This window comes from Leuresthes tenuis, unplaced genomic scaffold (genome assembly GCF_036924035.1).
Source record: "Leuresthes tenuis unplaced genomic scaffold, fLeuTen1.0.hap1 SCAF_22, whole genome shotgun sequence".
In the NCBI taxonomy this organism is placed as follows: Eukaryota; Metazoa; Chordata; class Actinopteri; order Atheriniformes; family Atherinopsidae; genus Leuresthes; species Leuresthes tenuis.
The window spans coordinates 25,204,218-25,209,648 of NW_027325376.1; positions in this window are offsets into that span (position 1 = coordinate 25,204,218).

Consider the following 5,431-nt stretch of genomic DNA (forward strand, 5'->3'; position numbering starts at 1 on the left):
ATGATTTATTGCCAATAGATAGTTGTGCACACATTTTTTGTGTTATGTCAGCAAAAAAAAACAAGACAAAAATTACCGTTCAGCTAAACAGACAAACAATCTTGATGATTTTAGAAATACTTACAATATTGGGCTAAGCGTAGTCCATTGATCATCTAGAATTTTGAAAGATTTAAATCAGTCGGTAAAAATAACAACTGATATTAGGCTGATAAAAGGTGCAACAAAGAAACATCCATTCTATCACTGCTTTAACTTTTTTTGTGTGGTAAAGCTGTAAATGTCATTCAAATTTGACTCTCCAGAGAATGAATGTGACTGCAGTTACTCCTTACCCACCTGCAGAACGTCATCCTACTGCCAACTTCAGATCCACAAAGGTAATCACTGAAAAATGTGTTTTCTACAGCTCTTGGCTATTTAACATTTTTGTAGATATTACATGTAGCAATAAGAAAATGACTCATAATAGCATTACGATGTTGTGCTTTTTCCAATCAGAAAACTACTCAGAGTATGTTCAGGAGCATTCAGACAAACCTAATTACCCAATCCAGTATCATCCCATTGAGAGCACAAACCTCCACACTCTGGAGCCTGTGACTGTGGAACATGAAGGGTGCTATCTGGTGAAGACAGAACATCCAGACAGGAACGTCAGGTCTGCTGCTCTGATGCCAGTAAGAGAAGGTAACAGAGGTGAAAAGCTCATTTTCAAGTTGAATTAAACGACAGTGAATAGTGAGTTTTTTGTTCTGCCCCTGTGACTGTTTGGCCAGAGATTTTTTTCCAGAATGTGAAACCTCCAGTAACTGAGGACCTCACAGAAGGCGCATTTATGCATACAGATTTTTTTTCCATATTCAAAGAATGAAACATAATTGTAGGTATAGATACAGTAGTGTATGCATCTCTAATTAGTCAAATATTTGACTCATAATTGTAATTCCTTACACTATGGTTGCCAAATACTTAGAATTCTAATTGGCTTAAATTTACTGTTGAATTTATGAGAACAACCCAATCCCACAAAAGAATGTGCAATACCTATGTTAGTCCATGCATTCAATGTTTCCGTGTGTTTTGATACGTCTTGCCATGTAATAGAGTTGACGCTCTACATCTCAGGACTTGCTTAACAATGTATATGTTTGAAGTTTCACTACACATGACAATCTACACATTAAACAATCAGTATGGTTACATTGACAGATAAAACAAGCTGTGGTTACAGCCTATCAGGGTAATTTAACTGGACTACTGTCCTTTAAATTATTTACATGCACGTGAATGGAATCTAGTTATTAAGTTTGTCTGACTGCAGCAACTGTGTGAAAAACGTGTAGAAAGTTTTAAACTTTCTCTGTGGGAGATCATTGTGGCTGTAAGTGTAAATACAATAGTAAATTGACACACATTCACAAGGTGTGACACAGTTGTTCAAACAGAAAAGAAAAAACAAAACATGTCCAAAAACTGTTCAAAGGGCCAGAGTAAACTCTGAGTCCAGACAGGAGACTGGAGAAACTTGTGAGACATAGACCATTCTAGGGGCCAGGTAGGAGGCCAAGTAGGAGGCCAGAGGAACTGGCAACTGGACATGACCAGCATGACGAAGGTTCCACCTGTGGATGACAGGACATCTTGTCAGAGGAGCAGGGACCTCTCTGGCAGATGACCTGGTGGGTGACTAGATGTCCAGGGACAAAGGAGCAGGGAACTCTGACAGTTGACCTGACAGACGACCAGATATCCAGCAACAATGGAGCTGGGACCTCTGACAGTTGACCTGGCAGATGACCAGAAATCTAGCAACGAAGGAGCAGGGACGTCTCTTAAGGATGACCTGTGGGTGATTGGACGTCGAGCGACGAAGAAGCAGAGACCCCTGTGGCGGACGACCTGGCTGGTGACTAGATGTCCAGCAACAAAGGAGCAAGGACCTCTCTGGAGGACGACCAGACGTTTGGCGACAAAGGTGCAGGGACCTCTCTGGTGGATGCAGACGACCAGACCTCCAACAACGAAGGAACAGGAATCTCTTTGAAGGATGGCTGGATATCAGGTGGAGCAGGAGCATCTCAGGCAGGCAGCTGGATGTCAGGCAGAGCCGAAGGTACTTTGGTTACAAGAACAGGAAGCAGAGCAGACAAAGGAGAGCCCACATGAGCCTCCTCGGAGGCAGGATGAGGAAAAGATGGCGGCAAGCCCACCTGGGACCTGTCGGATGCAGGAGCAGGCCGGAGCAGTGTCTCTCTCCAGAACCCCCTTGGGGGCATTGATTAGCGCTGTGGGTGCCAACTACTCAGAAGTGGCGGGCACCAATGCAGGTGGAGTCAACCGGGGGACGGACCAGGCTTTTGCGGAAGGCAGAGGCTCAGCAGACTGGTGCTCTGCAGGCTTGAGCGCTGGAGACTGTGATGCTCTGAAGCTGAAGATCTGATGCAGTTGCAGACACAGGCTCTGACACCAACTCAGGCGAAGATTTAGGGTCTGACGCAGACTCAGGCAAAGGCTCAAGCTCTTGGGCAGACTTGGGCTTGGGCTCAGGCTCTAACGCAGACTCGGTAAAAGGCTCAGGCTCTGAAGCACACTTAGGCAAATGCTCAGGCTCTGATGCAGATTGAAGCAGCTGCTGTATCACAGGCTCAGGAGCTGGCTGAGACAGCAGATGAGGCGAACCAGCCACTGGAGGAGCTGGACCAGGAACTGGAGGAGACTGTAGCTCAGGAGCCAGCGCTGGATATGGGACAGGTACTGGAGGAGCACCTAGCTCTGGCTCAGACATGTTTGCTGGCTCTGGGAGTGCAGAGGAGACATGGTGAGGTTGTTTAGATCCCCACAGCTCCCGGTGAGATCCCCCGAGTTGGCCCCACTCTGTCTCAAACATTAGTGGCTGAAATACTCATAAAGGATGATTATCTCTCCCCCTGTATCTACCTTCAGTTCTGGCAAAGACTGTGGTTCTGGTAATGAAGTTGGCTTAGGTGAAGGAGCTAGGGAAGGTACCCTAGGACTGGAGCATCTCCTCATCGGTGGCAGCTGAGGGGAAGCATTGCATTCCCACTCCATGAACGACCAACGCTTAGCCAATGACCTGAATGAGTTCTACTGTCGCTTCAACAGACAAAGGGACAGTCCTATAACCATCCCCCACGATACCAGCTCAACAGCTCCAGCTTCATATCACCACCACCTCCCCCACCTCAGCAGGGGCCCGGGCACCTCTACCAATACGCACCTTAAAGGCCCACCCTTCCACCAACCCCAGTGATGACTCTTTCCATACATGAAAGAGACGTCAATAAACTCTTCAGGAGACAGAACCCCTGGCACCTTGTGCTTTCACACCTGAAAGAAATCACTGACCCCCTCCTAGACCCCTTACAGTTTGCCTACAGAGCTAACAGGTCTGTAGACGATGCAGTAAACCTGGCCCTTCACTACATCCTCCAGCACCTGGATTCCGCAGGTACCTACGCCAGGATCCTGTTTGTGGATTTCAGCTCTGCCTTCAACACAATCATCCCGGCTCTGCTTCAGGAGAAGCTCTCCCAGCTGAATATGTCTGACTCCACCTGCAGGTGGATTACAGACTTCCTGTCTGACAGGAAGCAGCATGTGAAGCTGGGAAAACACATCTCCAAGTCACAGCTCATCAGCACTGGTTCCCCCCAGGGCTGTGTTCTTTCTCCTCTGCTCTTCTCCCTGGAGACCAACAGCTGCACCTCCGGTCATCAGTCCGTCAAGCTCCTGAAGTTCGCGGATGACATCACTCTCATCGGACTTATCTCTAATGGAGACGAGTCCAGCTACAGGTGGGAGGCTGACCATCTGGCGACCTGGTGCAGGGAGAACAACCTGGACGCTCTAAAGACAGTTGAGATTGTAGTGGACTTCAGGAAGAACTCAGCCTCAGCTACCCCCATCACCCTCTGTGACACCACAATTGACACTGAGTCTTTATGCTTCCTCGGAACTATCTCACAGGACCACTCACAGGACCTAAAGTGGGAGCTGAACATCAGCTCCCTCATCAAGAAAGCCCAGCAGAGGATGTACTTCTTGCGGCAGCTGAAAAAATTCAACCTGCCAAGGACAATGATGGTGCACTTCTACTCCTCCATCACTGAGTCCATCCTCACCTCTTCCATCACCATCTGGTACACCGCTTTCTTTGTTTACCTCTGCTTCTTCAGTTGTTTTTCTATCCAAAATGTACTGTGCTCTGTTTCACCTGCTCTGTTTGATTCTGTCATGGCTAGGTGACTAAAGGTATGGACTCAATTACAGAACACTAGGAGGATCGGAGAAACAATTTTTTTAAATTAATGGACTGTGAGCTGAATACGGGAGAGCGTGGAACTTCAACGGCTACCCCCAGGCAGGCCGAAAGACTCACCCCTTCTGGACATGTTGAAGTCTGTGATTTGGGAAGGATCCAGAATAAATTGTCGGGGAACCCAGGAACGCTCCTCCGGACCATAACCTTCCCAGTTCACCAGATATTGCAAGCCGCGACTCCAACGGTGGATGTCCAGAATGCGGCAGACAGTGTAGAGGTAGATTTCAAAGGAATGTCCTTGTGCCCAGCCATACCCGTTGACCAGGAACAAACTGAGCAGCAGGGATGCAGTGCTGATCTGTCAAATGGCGGTTGCGTTCAGCAGTGTGTAGTAGAGCCTCCCGGGTCTTGGTCCAAAATGCTGGGTGTGCTGAAGGTGGTGATAAACGGAGGGAACCTCCAAATCACTCTCGTCTTTGGGAAACAATGGTGGTTGATATCCAAGAGAGGCATCAAATGGAGATAAACCAGTGGCGGAGGATGTGGGGGTATTGTGGGCATACTCTATTCAGGTTAAGTGTCGACTCCAAGACCAAGGGTTGTTAGTGGTAACACAGCAGAAGGCGTCCTCGAGTTTCTGGTTAAGCTGCTCTGTTTGTCTATTGGACACCCGAACTCAAGGACACCTTCGCTCCCAGGGCAGTACAAAAGGTTCGCCAAACCTGTGAGATGAACTGAGGCCCCAGGTCGGACACCAACTCGGATGGAATGCCATGGAGATGGAAAACATGATTACTCAACAAGTCTGCGGTTTCAGAGGACGATGGAAGCTTGTCAAGCTTGTCAAGGAATGAAAGGGGCAGCCTTAGAAAAACAGTCTATGATGGTGAGGATGGTGGTAATAAAGTCTAGTGATATATGCGACCAAGGCCGACCGGAGACCTCCAGAGGTGGTAATAAACCAGACAGTTGGCGGTTGATACGCTTATTCTTGACACAGGTCGTGCAAGTGGTAACGTATTCCCTAGTGTTTGTCTTGAGGGATGGCTACCAAAAATAGAACTGGAGGAGGGTGATAGTGCGATGATTCCCAGGGTGACATGCAAAATTAGCAGTATGGGCACAGTGGATAATAGCTGAGTGGAC